This window comes from Bos indicus x Bos taurus, chromosome 7, assembly GCF_003369695.1.
Source record: "Bos indicus x Bos taurus breed Angus x Brahman F1 hybrid chromosome 7, Bos_hybrid_MaternalHap_v2.0, whole genome shotgun sequence".
NCBI classification, from domain to species: Eukaryota; Metazoa; Chordata; class Mammalia; order Artiodactyla; family Bovidae; genus Bos; species Bos indicus x Bos taurus.
The window spans coordinates 35298584-35317652 of NC_040082.1; the positions used below are offsets into that span (position 1 = coordinate 35298584).

General features: G+C 38.6%; 1 pseudogene; it reads left to right on the plus strand.

Annotated features, from left to right (window-relative positions):
* The first annotated feature begins 14697 nt into the window (after window positions 1-14697).
* LOC113896551 lies at window positions 14698-15112 on the plus strand (annotated as a pseudogene).
* Window positions 15113-19069: the final 3957 nt, after the last annotated feature.

Genomic DNA, 19069 nt, shown 5'->3' on the forward strand with positions numbered 1-19069 from the left:
TGCAGGAGACGAAGGAGACTCAGGTTCCATCTCTGGGCCAGGAAGATCCCCTAGAGCCGGAAATGGCAACCCACTCCCATATTCTTGCCTGGACAGTGCCATGGACAATGCAGCCTGGCAAGCTACTACACACAGTCCAGGGGACTGCACAGAATCAGAACTGAGCATGCACACACGTGATTAAGGACAATGGAAAACAGTAACCAAATTCCTGGTAGGACTACCATGGCTCAGACCCTTCAGGAATGAAAATCTACCCATCAGGTAAAGAACTATGATTAGCTGAGTGCAAACAGAACATGGGATGAGTGGTAGAAGAAAGTAGTTAAAAATATCACTTGTGACCACATGACTATTTATAGAAATAAGGACTAGTTGTCTTGATGCCATGAGCTTTTCTTCCTCATTTCTTCCTCAAATGAATGCAAAGTCAAGTGGGCCTTAGGAAGCATCACTACAAACAAAGCTAGTGGAGGCGATGGAATTCCAGTTGATCTATTTCAAATCCTAAAAGATGATGATGTGAAAGTGCTGCACTCAATATGTCAGCAAATTTGGAAAACTCAGCACTGGCCACAGGACTGGAAAAGGTCAGTTTTCATTCCAATTCCAAAGAAAGGCAATGCCAAAGAATGTCCAAACTACTGTACAATTGCACTCATCTCACACACTAGCAAAGTAATGCTCAAAATATTCCAAGCCAGACTTTAACAGTATGTGAACCAAGAACTTCCAGACATTCAAGCTGGATTAAGAAAAGGCAGAGGAACCAGAGATCAAACTGGCAACATCCATGGGATCATTGAAAAAGCAAGAGAGTTCCAGTAAAACATCTATTTCTGCTTTATTGACTATGTCAAAGCCTTTGTCTGTGGATCAAAACAAACTGTGGAAAATTTTTAAAGAGATGGGAATACCAGATTACCTGTCCTGCCTCCTGAGAAATCTGTATGCAGGTCAAGAAGCAATAGTCAGAACTGGACATGGAACAGCAGACTGGTTCCAAACTGGGAAAGGAGTATGTCAAGGCTGTATATTGCCACCCTGTTTATTTAACTTATATGCAGAGTACATTATGAGAAATGCTGGGCTGGATGAAGCATAAACTGGAATCAAGATTGCCGAGAGAAATATCAATAACCTCAAATATGCAGATGACACCACCCTTATGGCAGAAAGAACCTCTTGATGAAAGTAAAAGAGGAGAGTGGAAAAAGTTGGCTTAAAATTCAATATTTAGAAAACTAAGATCATGGCATCTGGTCCCATCACTTCATGGGAAATAGATGGGGAAACAATGGAAACAGTGGCTGACTTTATTTTTTTGAGGCTCCAAGATGACTGAAGATGGTGACTGTACCCATGAAATTAAAAGACATTTGCTCCTTGGAAGAAAATCTATGACCAACCTAGATAGCATATTAAAAAGCAGAGACATTACTTTGCCAACAAAGGTCTATTTAGTGAAAGCTATGGTTTTTCCAGTAGTCATGTATGGATGTGAGAGTTGGACTATAAAGAAAGCTGAGCGCCAAAGAATTGATGCTTTTGAACTGTGGTGTTGGAGAAGACTCTTGACAGTCTCTTATGCTGCAAGGAGTTCCCCAGTCCATCCTAAAGGAAATAAGTCCTGAATATTCATTGGAAGGACTGATGCTGAAGCTGAAACTCCAATACTTTGGCCACCTGAAGCAAAGAGCTGACTCATTTGAAAAGACCCTGATGCTGGGAAAGATTGATGATAGGAGGAGAAGGGGATGACAGAGGATGAGATGATTTGATGGCATCACTGACTGAATGGATATGAGTTTGAATAAGCTCTGGGAGTTGGTGATGGTCAGGTAGACCAGGCGTACTGCAGTCCATGGGGTCGCAAATAGTTGGACATGACTGAGTGACTGAACTTGGCTGATCTGAACTATTCTGAGTATTTCTGTGAGGGTGTTTTGTATGAGATTAACATTTAAATCAGTGGACTTTGAGTAAAGCAGATTGCTCTCCATTATGTGGGTGGGCCTTGTCCAATCAGTTGAAGACCTGAAGAGACCAAAACGCTGGTCTGCTCAGAGCAAGAGGGAATTCTCCAGCAGATGGCCTTCAGACATGATCTGTAACATCAGCTGTGTCTGATTTTCTAGAAGAATAACTTTGGACTTGAACCACAGCTCCTTCCTGAGTCTCCAGCCTGCTGACCTCTTTCATTAGATTTTGGACTCCCTTAGCCCGCACAATTGCATAAGCCAATTCCTTAAAATAAATCACTTCCTATAAATATATACATTCTGGGGCTTGTTTCTCTGGGGAACCCTAATACAGGGTTCAGCATAACAGTCTCTAAAGAGGTGAAAGTGAAGTTGCTCAGTCATGTCCAACTCTTTGCGACCCCATGGACTGTAGCCTACCAGGTTCCTCCATCCATGGGATTTTCAAGGCAAGAATACTGGAGTGGGTTGCCAGATCTCCTCATAAAATCCTCTTCTCAACATTTTGACCCTTTTCTACAACTTTGATTTGACTGAAAGATCCTTCTTTAAATGGCTGCATTTTAATATGGTACCTTAGTTAAGTAGCATCTCTAACATTTTACCTTTAGAAAATTCTACTGACAGCTTCTGTCACAGATGCTAACGAGGGAGGAAGAAGACCAGTTCTTAGTACAAGGAAACCTCAGAGAGTAGAGACCCCACAACCAGAGATCAAAAGGGTGATCCATGGGGGTACCAGAATGCCTACGGGCCAAACCAACAATTCCCACACTGGAAATCCTCCCAGGGTAAAACAGCCCTGAGAGGTTAGTGTCATCTCTGAATTGACCATATTTCATCTACAAGAAAAGACCCAAACTAGAAGAGTCCTAGTTAACATGATTGGAAAGTTTATGGGTTTTTTTTTCCTTCCACTTGAGGGAATAATTAAAAGAAAAACACAGCAATATGAAACTAATTTCAGAAAAAAAGAAAGCTACATGCTTATTCACATCTAAGTCATAATGAGAATTTTCATTTTCTGATTCTATTTCACAGTTAGAAATTTCAGTAACTGCAGACTGACTGATATTTCTTGGCTATAATAAATCAACCACAATGTAACCATGAGTATATTGTAGATCCCCATAGGCTGTGGAAAAGCATGAACACAGAGATAATCAGCACACAGAGGTGAAGCAGGGCAAAAAGGAGTAAGAGGCACAAATTGACCAGGACTGGGACATTTCCATTAGCTTCTTCTGAGATTATCTAGAAATGTCTGAATACTTGAAGAGGAAAAATTGTAAAGAAATGTCAGAACCATAATGTAGTTATAACTGTATTTTTATTGTAGAATATGAATGTGACATATTGTGTGACATACATTGATGTGCATACTTATAAAATATTCATTATATATTCCTTAGGTAAGAGAAGTAGGTCATAAAATTCATCTACTTCCAGATATTAATAGCCCCAAACACTGGAAGTTGACATTTTAAACACTTCCGTCTTTTAAGCAATCAAGACCAACAGCATAGTATAATAGTTAAAAGCATATATTCTAGAAGTTTCAAATCACAGCTCTTTCTTTTATTATAAGTGTGACCTTGGGAAAGTTGTATAACCTTTCCGTGTCTCATTTCCTAATGTGCGAAGTGGGGATGATGGTAACAACCTCATAGGGGTGTTATACTGATTATTGTGGGGACTTAATATCTGTCCAGCTCTTAGAATAGCACCTGGCACATGGTGAGCTCTACATAAAGATTTGTTAAATAAAACTAATATGGTAACACACATTAAGACAATGATGATAAAATGTGTAAATTGTGTGCTTTATTTTATTGGGATATTTATTTTTGTTCTTCTAAACCAATTGTTTTGACTTTCCTTATTACTTTTAAAAAAGGGAGGAATCTCTAATTGCAATTATTATTTTAAAGTGGCTTAAGTTATTTAGCTTATGCCAATGAAACAGCTATAAATAAAACCAATGTTCTAGCACATTATTAGAAGTTTGGAAATAGCACTAAAATAAAAGAAGTTTAAGATCGTGGAGATATTAAATTGATGCTTGAAAAAAAAAGAAGGAACCTGAGAACTAGTCTTTCATAGGGAAAGTTGAAAAATACATGGAGCTTTGAAATTCAAACTACCATAACTTTTAACAAGCTAGGGTTTCCCATTTGATTGAAACTTAAGAGTATTTAAAAAGTTAAATTTTAAAAATTCTTGATATGGCTTAGGGAATTCCCTGGCAGTCCAGTGGTTAGGATTCTGCACTTTCACTGATAAGGGCATGGGTTCAATCCCTGGTCAGGGAACTAAGATCCTGCAAGTCATGCAGCATGGACACCCCCCCCCCAATTTTTAAATTTAAAAAATAGATACAATTTATATTCAACCAATATTTAGGCCAGTCCATCTACTATAATCAGTGAAATAGATAAATTGGAATGATTTACATGAAACACTAAAGATTTTCAATTAAAAGTAGATCTTATTATGCTTAATTTACTGTTTTTAAAGACAGGAAAATGAACTCAAACATTAAAGATTTTTAGAGCTGGGAAAAGAAAGGATACTTAACCCTCAGCTGACTAAAAATGTTTAAATTATCTGGAACACCCCATTCTTCCAGCTTTGAAGTTATCCAACTTATATTACTAAGTCCTGATTTCACTTCTGGTGATCTTGCTTGCCACATTGACAGTTCTGATTTTTATGCTGGCAAAATTATGTGAAATACACATAACATGGTAACATGCGTACTAACAAAGAATAAATATTTCTGCCACTGGTAACACAAAAAATAAGCAGTCGAGGTCACACTCTCAGTAGTCAGTTCACAAAGTCAGCAGCTGAGATCTTTTTGTAGGGAAAGCTTCTGGTTTTCCACACAAGCTAACCCAGAATTGACAAATAGGAAAAAGAAATGCAACATAATAGCCACTGACCAAAAGCATTCCACAGGAGGTGGACCAGGATACCTGTGAACAGATTACATTGCTCACCTGGCTGGAGTCTATGGTCATTACCACATGAAAGCTTGGGGATTTCCCACAGTTATTTATGCAAATAGAGCCTCACATCATTAAATCCTCATCAGTGCAGCCATTCTCTGCCTCTGATTGCACAGAATGCTGAAAAAGGAAAGGGCATTTCAGAGCTTCATCTTTGGGAGACTGAGAGGTTACATTTTTCCTTCCTGGAGAGTTGTGTCTAGAGACTAAGAATCTCCTGGACATTTGTCTTCAGTCTCTCTCATTTGTCCTTTGTCTGAGCCTCAGAAGAAGCATCATGCCAAGCCTCTCCTGTGAGATGTATATGTAGCCAATCTCTCTTATATTCCTCAAACTAGAGGCAACCTTGAGCATAAATGCTCAGGGAATATTATTATCTTAGACAGGTTGGGCAACTACAACAGAAGACCAGAGACTGGGGCCTTTGATAATAAATACATATTTCTCACAGTTCTGGAGGAATGCTGGGCTGGAGGAAGCACAAGCTGGAATCAAGATTGCCCAGAGAAGTATCAGTAACCTCAGATATGCAGATGACACCACCCTTATGGAAGAAAGTGAAAAGGAACTAAAAAGCCTCTTGATGAAAATGAAAGTGGAGAGTGAAAAAGTTGGCTTAAAGCTCAACATTCAGAAAATGAAGATCATGGCATCTGGTCCCATCACTTCATGGGAAATAGATGGGGAAACACTGGAAACAGTGTCAGACTTTATTGATTTGGGCTCCAAAACCACTGCAGATGGTGATTGCAGCCATGAAATTAAAAGACAATCCTTGGAAGGAAAGTTATGACCAACCTAGGTAGCATATTGAAAAGTAGAGATATTAATTTGCCAACAAAGGTCCATCTAGTCAAGGCTATGGTGTTTCCAGTGGTCATGTATGGATGTGAGAGCTGGACTGTGAAGAAAGCTGAGCACCGAAGAATTGATGCTTTTGAACTGTGGTGTTGGAGAAGACTCTTGACAGTCCCTTGGACTGCAAGGAGATCCAACCAGTCCATTCTGAAGGAGATCAGCCCTGGGATTTCTTTGGAAGGAATGATGCTAAGGCTGAAACTCCAATACTTTGGCCACCTCATGCAAAGAATTGACTCTTTGGAAAAGACTCTGATGCTGGGAGGGATTGGGGTAGGAGGAGAAGGGGATGATAGAGGATGAGATGGCTGGATGGCATCACCGAGTCAATGGGCATAAGTTTGAGTAAACACCGGGAGTTGGTGATGGACAGGGAGGCCTGGTGTGCTGTGGTTCATGGGGTTTCAAAGAGTCAGACGTGACTGAGTGACTGAACTGAACTGAACTGAACTGGAGGCTGGAGCATCCAAGATCAAGGTGCTAAGATTCAGTTCCTGGTGAAGGTCCTCTTGCAGATTGCTGCCTCCTTACTGTGTCCTCACAAGGTGGGGTCAGGGGGAGGGGAGGGGAGAAAGGGAAAGGGAGTGGAGAAAGGGAAAGGGAGGGGAGAAGGGGAAGGGGAGTGAGAGAGTTTGAGGGAACACTGTTCTTATAAGACCACTCAATCTTGAACTTTCCCTGGCAGTCCAGTGGTTAAGACTCCAGGCTCCCAAAGCAGGGAGCACAGGTTCAATCCCTGATCAAGGATTGAACTAAGTGGCCAAATAAAATAAAGTTTTTAAAAATTAAATTAAAAAACTTAAAAACAAGCAAACAAAAAGCCTTAAAAAACACACACACACTTAATCTCCTATGAAGCTCAAGCCTCATGACCTTGTCTAAACCTAACTAGCTCCCAAAGGCCTTACCTCCTAATACTACCATACTGAGATTAGGGTTTCAACATACGAATTTTGATATAAAGAATACATTCAGCCCATAACAATTTTCCTTTGTGGATTTTCTAATACCTAGACAATAGCCACACCCTCATTCTCGCTTTGTATTATACCCTCTGGCCTAGTAAAAGGACAGCTTTGATAACAAAGGTAATAGTATTTTCTGATCTTTCTCGTCTGCTTATATGATACAGATGAAATCAAAGATCAAAATGGGGCAGAATAGCTTAAGTAAAAAGATCAGACTGAAATCAATATCTGTTTGATTTTGTATAAAATGCTTAATCTTGTTTCCTCCTCTGTCAAATTGGGTAATAGTAATACCTACTTCCCAGACTGTGCTGTGAATATTAAGTGAGATGCATTTGGTCATTTCTTCCAGTACTTCTTAAGTGCCTACTCTGTGTAGATGTTGTTTAGACACTAGGTTATCACAGTAGAAAAGACTGTCAATATCTCCAAATAATGGAGCTTGCATTCTAATCAAGGAGGTAAAGAAACCTGTGTACTTTATAGTTAGGCAATGCCAAGAACTATGGAGAGAAACAAAAACAATGTGAAAGGCTAGAAATTAACAAAAAGTGTTACTGGGGAAAGGTGGCCAACGGAGGCCTCTCCTTGGTAATGAATTTGAGTGAAGACCTATTAAAGTGATAGAGCAAACCATGCACATATAAGGAGGAAAAAAATTCTAGATGAGAGCAAAGAGCAAGTGCAAATTCCATGAGATGGAAACATGCTTGGGATCTTCAAGGAATAATGAGGAGGTCATTGTGGCTGATATTCAGTGGCCAGTGGAGAGAACAGAGGGAAGTAAGAGCTGAAAAATAAGGGGTAGGGAGTGGAGGCAGATCACAGAGAGCCTGGCACCGAACAAGTGTTCAAAATGTGGCTATTATTGATATATGCCATCCCTGTGTTGTTGATACAAGTTGGGATTACATAGTTTTCTTTAACACTTTCAACAAGTCCCCTTTCCCAAAAAAAGGCTTGCGGAACAGATTATGGTCCCATCACTTCCCCCCAGTGCCATCAATGGAGTATTTGGGTTCTCATTGACCCTGGGCTTTCAGTAAGTGACAATTGCTTTTCCTCTTTCCAAGGTCCTGTTCATCCTAATGAAGATGCATCGTTGGCACTTGCCTCCCGCATGGCTGGGAAAGAGCAGTGCAACCAAAAGGCCCCATCCAGATGGAGGAGCTCAGTAGAACATCTGCCTTGCATGTCTGTCACCTCCCTACCTCCTGCTGCTGTGTTAGCTGCCAGCCATTATAGCAGCTCCTGAGTCAAGGGCCCTCCTCTTGTAGTGCTTTCTTGGAGCTTTGACAGATTATCTGCACTGTCATTCCCAACAGCATTGTGCCATCTTTCTTAAAACTGCAGGAAGATCCTGATGGAAATCTCAGTCCTTTAAAAAAAAAAAAAACCCTCCAAAATAGATTCCATTAAACTATAGTTATGCCTGCAAATTTTATATCAACTGGCATTAGGCAGTTAGTTCACTGTATCAACTACATGGATGGCCTATAGCGTCCATGTGACACTGAAGAAACGAGAGAGCTGTGGAAAATGCATTCACCCCCTCCATGTCCTCTACCACCAATCTAAGTCCAAACCAGCCTCATCTCCTGCCCAGATTATTACAGTAGCTGCCTAATTGATCTGGTCCAACCATCTTAGTTAGTCCAAATCATCACTTGCCTGAGCATTACTAAGTAGCCTCCTAACTAGCATGTTTCCACTCTAGCTCTCCTTAACCCAGTTGATTTTCCACATTTGGGCACGTGAAATAACATTTTTGAAACCAAATTCTGAACATCTGAATTTTGATGAAAACCTTTCTATGGCTTCCTAAAGCTATTAGAAGATTATTTACTACTGATAAATCAAGATTGCTATTGGCACCCTGAAGGCAATGCATGATCTATCCTTTGCCTAGCTTTTATCTAAAAACATCATTTTCCTTGTTCCCCATACTTTAGTCGTACCAGCCATTTATCTGTTCTGCCAACATGCTATGGTCCTTTCTGCCCTAGGGATATTGTAATACTATTGTTTCAGACTGGAAATCCTTCCCCATCTCATTACACTTCACCTACTAGACCATCACTTTTCATAATTCCAATTTAAACACCACTTCCTCAGAGATTCCCTGTGCTCCATCACCCACTAATCCTTTCTATAGTTTCCTTTCCTCTACTTTTGAAGCTCTTATAGTTTGTAATTACATATCACCATGATTATTTTATTAAATACCTATCTCCCTCCACTAGGCTGTGTTTACCGAGAAGCCAGAAACTTTGCTTTTCTCACTTCTTGAATCCAGCATTTTCTGGTTTCAAGCTAGTGTTCATTATACTGCTTTCTGAACAGATTTGTCAAAGAACAAATAACCATTTAAATCTAAATGACTCTCAATATAAACACTGCCTGTATAAGTTTTTCAAACCTATGCCATTTGATGTATTTTTATATAGGAGAAATTGCAACATCAGTATTTTCAAACATGAGGCTGAGCTAAGAACTGAACTAAGAGCAAACACCCATAATACTTGTTGTCAGTAACACTTTGCAAAACCATAGACTTTTATCTACATTCTTCTTCTCATTGAAGTTTTATTCCCCCCCCACCAAAAAAAAAAAAAAAATCAACTGTGGACATCAGCATCAAGGTAAAAATGGAACTGACCTAATCTTCTGCTTTTGTGAGTTTACCTAATTTATTTAGTGAAAATGAATGTCAACTCGCTTAATTCTGTTAAGTCCTGCTTGGGTTTCTTGGTACAAATTCCATATGCTAAGTGCACTAAAATGGCAAAGCCTTGCTCTATTATGACATCATCCCTTTCTTTGAAAAATAAACTGTTTTCATAAATACGTTTAATAACACTTCCTTAAAATTCTGAGTTTTTAAAGTAGTATTTTATACTGTGGAAAAAAATAGAAGAATATTACTAATCCAACTCAATTATAAATTCCCAGAAAAAAATAACAAAAAGAAGAGGAGGAAAGACAGAAAAATATAAAAAGATAAAGCAACATTTAGAAAATAGAATAATTAGTCATACGTTTCAGAACTATGGGTTCTGTGTGAAATCATCATGTTATTCTAATATAGCTACAGGAAAATGTGATGGTATTTATATACAACTACCCCCCTAAACAAACCACTAAATCAATAAGGATTTAGCACATAAAATGGTATTTGATATTCTGACATCACAATATCAAACTTCTATCCACTCATGGGCAGACACCTTATTTCTTTCATAAAAGCAATCCATATTTACTGATTGTCTACTATATATATATATATGCCAGGCAATGGAATCCTTCGGTAAAGAGAACCCAAGATTTCTCTCCTTATTGTTGTTTTAGTCACTAAGTTGTGTCAGACTCTTTTACGGCCCCATGGACTATAGCCCTCCAGGCTCCTTGTCCATAGAATTTTCCAGACAAGAATACTGCAGTGGGCTGCCATTTCCTCCTCTAGCCATCTTCCTGACCCAAGGATTGAACCCACGTCTCCTGCATTGGCAGGCAGATTATTTACCGTTGAGCCACCTTGGAAACCCAAAATCTAGATATTAGTAGGTAAACAAAATCAATAACTAATAAGTATAATCAGTAAATTATATAATTTGTTGGAAGATGACAAACACTATGGAGAAAAACAAAACCAGAGAAGAGGTGAGTGTAGAAGGATAGGGAATTGCAAGCAAAATTTGAGGAAAGTGAGAGAGTATTTGGAAGAAGTGCATTTCAGGTAGAGGTCAAGATTGTATCTGGGAGATGCTAAGAAGAGCAAAGATATATATATGGCTGATGTGGAAGTGAGGCAGGAAATGTGGGAAAGGAATTCAGAGAAGTGCTAAGGAGCCAGGTCATATATTTTCATTCCCGTGTCAGTTAACAGTGTTGAATATCTTTTCATGTGTCATTTGTAGACTCTTTGGTGAAGCGTGTATCCAAGTTTTTGCTAATCTTGAAGTTAGTTTGCTTGTTTCTTTACTATTGAGTTTTGAGAGTTCTTTATATATTTGGATACAAGTCTTTTGACATGTGCTTTGCAAATACATTCTCCCAGCTTATAGTTTGTCTTTTCATTCTCTAAATAATGTCTTTTGCAGAACAGAGATACTTAATTTTGATGACTTTTTATGTATCAACTTCTTTCATGGATCCTACTTTTGCATTTCCATCTAAGAATACATTGCTTAACTTCAGGTCATGAAGATATACTCTTAGTTTAATAATTTAAAACTTAGATTTGCAATTCATTTTGAGTTGCTTTTTCTATGAGGTGTAAAGATGAGATTTAGTCTCATGTTTTTTTGTTTTTGCTTTTTAAAGCATAGGGATTTTTAATACCCAACTTTCAACAATGGACAGATTATCCAGAAAGAAAAGCAAGGAAATACTGTATTTGAATTATACATTAGACCAAATGGATTTAACAGATGAAAACAGAACAGTCCATCCAACAGCAGCAGAATACATACGCTTCTCAAGTGTCAGGTTCTGCATATAGATTCAAATAGTCCCAACACTGTTTGTTGAAATGACTATTCTTTCTCCATTGAATTGCTTATGTACCTTTGTAAAAATCAAATGGCAACCATACAATGAAACATTATTTAGAAACAAAAAGAAAAGAGGCATCAACTCATGAAAATACATGGATGAATCATGAATGCACATATTTAAGTAAAAGAAGTCAGTCTGAAAAGGCTACATACTGATTACAATTACATGGGATTCTGGAATAGGCAAAACTATAGAGATGATAAAAAGATTAGTGTTTCCCAGGGGTTCAGCAGGGAAGGGTTGGCTAGTTGAAGCGTGGGGGAATTTTTAAGGTGGTGAAACTATTCTGTATGATATATAATTGCTTTTACAAGACACTACGCATCTGTCAAAGTCTATACAATTTTATAGTACTTTACAATGTAAGTAGGCAAAATTTTAAAAATTACTTAGAATGACACGAGACCCCAGGATGAACTATCCATGAGCCCATACTAATAGAAATGAATTACTTGACACATATATGAACAGTAAGAAGAACTAAATCTTACATGCAGAAGACTTCCAAATAATTTTCTTGCATAATCTTTCCATAGAAAAACATGATAGTAAAATACAGAAAGGCTTCCTTGGAGGCTCAGTCGGTAAAGAATCTGCCTGCAATGCAGAAGAGCTGGTTTCAATCCCTGGGTCAGGAAGATGCCCTGGAGAAGGGAATGGCTGCCCTCTCAAGTATTCTTGCCTGGGAAATCCCATGGACAGAAGGAGCTTGGCAGGCTACAATCCATGGGGTCACAAGAGTCAGACACGACTTCGCAAATAAACCACCACCACCACCACCAAGGTACAGAAAGGAGGGGAAATGAGCAACTTTTCACTTAAGAAACCTGACAAACACTATTTCAGCCAGATGTTCAAGGTCAATATCAACAGTGATGTCATATTGGTTGTATGTGCTCTTGATATGACATGGTGAAACTGGAACTTTGCTTCTATAGTCTTCCTCCAAAAAAACGATAGCTCCAGTCTAATTATAATGATTGGATGGCATCACCGACTCAATGGACATGAGTTTGAGCAAACTGTGGGAGACAGTAAAGGACAGGGAAGCCTGGCGTGCTTCAATCCATGCAGTCGCAGAGTTGGGCATGACTGAGCAACTGAGCAACAAATTATAACCAAAACATAAGAAAAACACCAAATGAGGGGCAATCTACAAAAGACCTGCCAAGTACTCTTCAAAACTGTCAAGGTCAACAAAAATAAAGTCTGAGAAAAACTGAGAAACAGTAGATACTGGATATATGGGAACTCTGTATTCTCAGTTCTTTTATAAATCTAAAATTGCTATAAAATAGTTTATTTTAAAACAAATAAAGTTCCTCAAGTGCAAATAAAATCAAAGGGTCATATTTGTGTTGGTCTATTTCCAGAATCTCTTCAACTCTAGTGATCTGTGTGTCTATCCTGTTGGCAACACCACACCATCTTCATAACTGTAGCTTTACAGTAAGTTTTAAAATTGGGCAGCTTGATTTCTGTAACTTTATTCTTCTTTCTCAAAGTTGTTTCAGCTATTCTAATTTCTTTGCCTTTCCATACATCTTGTAGAATCTGCTTATGTGTATGAGAGATGTGTTAAATCCATAGATAAATTTGGAGTGAATTTAAATCTTTACTACGCTAGTCTTCCTACTTATGAACATGGTTTCTCTCTCCATTTATATACATCTTCTTAGAGTTCTTTCAATAGCATTAGTAGTTTCAGCAGACAGAAGACAGAATATTTTGTTAGATTCTTCCTAACAATTTCGTTTTGGGAGCCAATCTAAAATTCTCTATACTGTGAAATTATGCTTCAAAAGTGAAGGAGAAATAAAGATTTTTCTCAAACAAAAGTTAAAGACGTTCATTGCCAGTAGATTTGCCTTGCAAGAAATAAAAAAGCAGCTCTTTAGAGAGAAGAATATGATATAATTCAGAAACTCAGATCTACATTAAAAAAGGAAGAGAATAAGAGAAGGAACAAGTGAAAATAAAATCTTTCATTTTTCTTATTCTTAATTCAACAGAAAAGTTTATTTAAAATAATAATAGCAACAATGAATTCAATTATGTATAATTTTATTCAACTTTATACATTTATATATGTGATTATACATTATTTATTAGTATATATTTATTTGATATATATGCTTATGTGTAAGTTAAAGAAATGATGGTAGTGATAAAAAGGACAGAAGGGAGGAATTAGGATATTTTTATTATAAGTTATACACACTACCCACAAATTATAATAGTATAGTATTACTTAAAAGTGGATTTGGATTAGTTGTAGAAGTATTTTGCAGACTCTAGAACAAACACTAAAAATAAGAAGTATAACTGATATGTTAAGAAAAGAAAGAAAGTGGAATTGTATAAAATGCTCAGTTAAAACCATAAAACACACACACACAAAATAGCAGAAGACAAAAATAGGGATAAAGAATGAGGGGGATAAAGAAAGCAACCAATATGGTAAATACTAATCCAACTATACCAATAATCTCTTTCAGTGCTGGTGGTCTACATACACCAATTAAAAGGCAGAGACTGTCAGAATGCATCAGAAAACAAGACAACTATATGGTGTCTATGGGAAATCCACACTAAATACAAAGGCACACATAAAAGTATCGAAAAAAGATATACCGTGCTAACACTAATCAAAAGGAAGCAGAAGTAAAGCGGTCATTGCGTCAAGAAAACCTAAGTGTGAGTGTGCCTTATAGAGTGTTAAAATGCATAAGACAACAACTAACAGAATTGTAAGAACTAGACGAATTCAGTATTACAGTGGGAGACTACAATGCCTCTCTCTCAGAAATGCATAGATCCAGGGGGTGAAAAATCAGGAAAGACATAGTTGAACTCAACCCCATCAATCACCTATATATAACTGAGATCTATCATCTATAGACTATTTCATCCACATCCTTCTCAAGTTCACATGGGACATTCACTAAGAAAGACCACATTCTGGGCTATGAAACACACCTTGAAAAATTTAAAATCATAGGAAACATACAGTGTATCCTCTCAGATCATGATGGAGTTAAACTAGGGATCAGTAACAGAAGGGGAGCTGTAAAATCCCCAAATACTTAGAGATTAAGTCACATGTTTCTAAATAACATGTCAACTAAAAAAAATCCTCAAGATGAGTGTAAACATTTTTTTAAAAAGTGAGAATGAAAATACAACTTATCAGAATTTGTGAAATGCAGTAAAAGCAAAGCTTAGAGGGAAATTTATAGCAATGAATGCATATTTTAAAAAAGATTGCCTTTTTCGCTCCCCGGCCATTTTGGTGGCTGCTCTTGGTTGGGGGTGTCCCGCATCTAAGGCAGGAAGATGGTGGCCACAAAGAAGATGAAAAAGTCACTGGGGTCAATCAACTCTAGGCTCCAGCTGGTTATGAAAAGTGGAAAGTACATGCTGGGGTACAAACAGACTCTGAAAATGATCAGACAAGGCAAAGCGAAACCGGTCATCCTCGCCAACACCTGCCCAGCCTTGAGGAAATCTGAAATAGAGTATTAGGCCATGTTGGCCAAAACTGGTGTCCATCACTACAGTGGCAATAATATTGAATTGGGCACAGCATGTGGAAAATACTACAGAGTATGCACACTGGCTATCATTGATCCAGGTGATTCTGATATTATTAGAAGCATGCCAGAACAGACTGGTGAAAAGTAAATCATGTACAATTTTTCTTTAATAAAACTGGCCAGAGCTTGTTTTAAAAACACTGTTAAAAAAAAAAGATCAGGGGGAAGGCGCCAAGATGGCAGAGGAGTAGGACGGGGAAAACACTTTCTCCCCCACAAATTCATCAGAAGAGCATTTAAACGTCGAGTAAATTCCACAAAACAACTTCTGAATGCCGGCAGAGGACATCAGGCACCCAGAAAAGCAACCCAACTCCTCGAAAGGAGGTAGGAAAAAATATTAAAGACAATAAAAGAGACAAAAGAGGGAGGGACGGAGTTCCGTCCCGGGAAGGGAGTCTTAAAAAGAGAGAAGTTTCCAAACACCAGGAAACCTTCTCACTGCCGAATCCGTGCCGAGCTTTGGAAGCACAGAGGACAACATAACAGGGAGAAAAAATAAATAAACAATTAAAACTCGCAGATTGCGAGCCCTACGGTAACTCCTCCAGCGGAGAAGCAGCGCAGACGCCTGCATCCGCCATTAGCAAGCGGGGGCTGGGCAGGGAGGCGCGGCGCGGGCTGCATTGCTGAGAGTAAGAATCTGGCCTGAATACCCTGAGCACTATCTGAGCGAAATAATTTGGGCTAGCAAACCAGACTGTGGGATATCTACCATGCGAAAAGCCAGCCCTAACCTAAGACACAGCCAGCCCGCGCACGGAACAAAGGACTAAACAGAGGTAGCTGGCTGCAAACCTTCCCCCTCCAGTGACAGGCAGCCAGAGCCGGAAGGGGGCAATCGCAGCCCCAGAGAGACATTATCTATAAAACTGGCTTCTTTGCTAACTAAAACTTATTGGGGGTCTGGACGGTCAACATCTGCCTGAGAAGGTGCGCCGGTTTTACACCCAGATAACCAAGTGGCGGGGAGGCGATAAGTCGTAGTATTGGCGCTCGCCAAACACCTCATCACCTGAGCTGCTCGGACCTGGGAAGAGCACAAAACGCAGCCCCAACTGAGTCTGCGCCTCTGAGGACTACCTGAGTGCCTGAACCTGAGCGGCTTGGACCTGGGAGGTGCATGCAACCCAGGGCCAGCCTCGGATTGTTCCCAGCGGAACAACCTAGAGCCTGAGCAGTGTGGACAGGGTGGCTACACGCGCCGTGAGCGGGGGCAGACCCAGTGTGGCTGAGGCACTGCGAGCGCACGCCAGTGTCATTTGTTTGCAGCATTCCTCCCTCCCTCCCCATAGCGCGACTGAACAAAGAGAAGAAATACAGCTCCACCCACCAGAACACCGACACAAGCTTCCCTAACCAGGAAACCTTGACAAGCCACCTCTACATACCCACACACAGCGAGGAAACGTCACAATAAAGAGAACTCCACAAACTGCCAGAATACAGAAAGGACTCCCAAACTCAGCAATTTAAACAAGATGAAGAGACAGAGGAATACCCAGCAGATAAAGGAACAGGATAAATGCCCACCAAACCAAACAAAAGAGGAAGAGATAGGGAATCTACCTGATAAAGAATTCCAAATAATGATAGTGAAATTGATCCAAAATCTTGAAATTAAAATGGAATCACAGATAAATAGCCTGGAGACAAGGATTGAGAAGATGCAAGAAAGGTTTAACAAGGACCTAGAAGAAATAAAAAAGAGTCAATATATAATGAATAATGCAATAAATGAAATTAAAAACACTCTAGAGCCAACAAACAGTAGAATAACAGAGGCAGAAGATAGGATTAGTGAATTAGAAGATAGAATGGTAGAAATAAATGAATCAGAGAGGATAAAAGAAAAACGAATTAAAAGAAATGAGGACAATCTCAGAGACCTCCAGGACAATATTAAACGCTACAACATTCGAATCATAGGGGTTCCAGAAGAAGAAGATAAAAAGAAAGACCATGAGAAGATACTTGAGGAGATAATAGTTGAAAACTTCCCTAAAATGGGGAAGGAAATAATCACCCAAGTCCAAGAAACCCAGAGAGTCCCAAACAGGATAAACCCAAGGAGAAACACCCCAAGACACATATTAATCAAATTAACAAAGATCAAACACAAAGAACAAAGATTAAAAGCAGCAAGGGAAAAACAACAAATAACACACAAGGGAATTCCCATAAGGATAACAGCTGATCTTTCAATAGAAACTCTTCAAGCCAGGAGGGAATGGCAAGACATACTTAAAATAATGAAAGAAAATAACCTACAGCCCAGATTATTGTACCCAGCAAGGATCTCATTCAAGTATGAAGGAGAAATCAAAAGCTTTTCAGACAAGCAAAAGCTGAGAGAATTCTGCACCACCAAACCAGCTCTCCAACAAATACTAAAGGATATTCTCTAGACAGGTAACACAAAAATGGTGTATAAACTCGAACCCAAAACAATAAAGTAAATGGCAACGGGATCATACTTATTAGTAATTACCTTAAACGTAAATGGGTTGAATGCCCCAACCAAAAGACAAAGACTGGCTGAATGGATACAAAAACAAGACCCCTACATATGTTGTCTACAAGAGACCCACCTCAAAACAGGGGACACATACAGACTGAAAGTGAAGGGCTGGAAAAAGATTTTCCATGCAAATTGGGACCAAAAGAAAGCAGGAGTCACAATACTCGTATCAGATAAATTAGACTTTAAAACAAAGGCTGTGAAAAGAGACAAAGAAGGTCACTACATAATGATCAAAGGATCAATCCAAGAAGAAGATATAACAATTATAAATATATATCCACCCAACATAGGAGCACCGCAGTATGTAAGACAAATCCTAACAAGTATGAAAGGAGAAATTAACAATAACACAATAATAGTGGGAGACTTTAATACGCCACTCACACTTATGGATAGATCAACTAAACAGAAAATTAACAAGGAAAAAAAAAAAAAGATCAAAAATTAATCATCTTAATTTCTACCTTACAAAACTAGATAAAGAAGAACAAATTAGGATGAACCTAGTGCCTATTTTACAGAAAGAAGTAAGTCAGAAAGGGTAAGTCAGAATGAAGTAAGTAAGAAATGTTAGTATAAAACATTGTATATTAAATGCATATATATGGAATTTAGAAAGATGGTCCTGATGAACCTATTTGCAGGGCAGCAATGGAGATGCAGACACAGAGAACAGACTCATGGACACAGTTGGGGAGGAGAGGGAGGGACGAACTGAGAGAGTAATATTGAAACATGTACATTACCATGTGTAAAATCAACAGCCAGTGGGAATTTGCTGTGACGCAGGGAGGTCAAACCCGGTGCTCCGTGACAACATAGAGGGGCGGGATGGGGTGGGAGGTGGGAGGAAGATTCAAGACAGGGGACATACATATACCTGTGACTGATTCATATTGATATATGGCAGAAAGCAACACAATGTTTAAAGCAATTATCCTCCAATTAAAAATAAATAAAATTAAAAAAAAAAAAAAGTAGATCCAATGTATAGAAGAAGAAAAGTGATTAAAAAAAATTATAGCTAGTATCCTGCAACCTTGTAAAATTCACCTGTTCTAGGAGGTTTTTATTTGCTTTGATTTAGTTTTGTTTTTATCATTGTTACTGCTGTAACACGGACTATTTGTAAATTCCTTGGCTTTTCTATGTAGAAAATCCTGCCTGCAAATAGAGACAGTTTTATTTCTTCTTTTTTAATTCATTTCATTTAGATCTTTTTATTATCGCATTGCCTAGGACTTCTGGTAGAATATTAAATGGGAGTTGTGAGATAGAATATCTGTTCCTTATCTACCTAGGAAAAGCATTCAGTCTCTCACCATTAAATGATTTTGTCTATCACTTTCTTATAAAATGTCCTTTATTAGGTTAAGAAAATGCCCTTCTATTCCTAGTTTTTTTGAGAGTTACTATAAGAAATAGATGTTGGATTTGGGCAATTTTTTTCACATTGGTTACAACGATCATATGGTTTCTCTTCTTTAAAGTATTAACTCAGTAGATTATCTTGATTAATTTTTAGATAAGCCAGCTTTCCTAAGAGAAGGCAATGGCACCTCACTCCAGTACT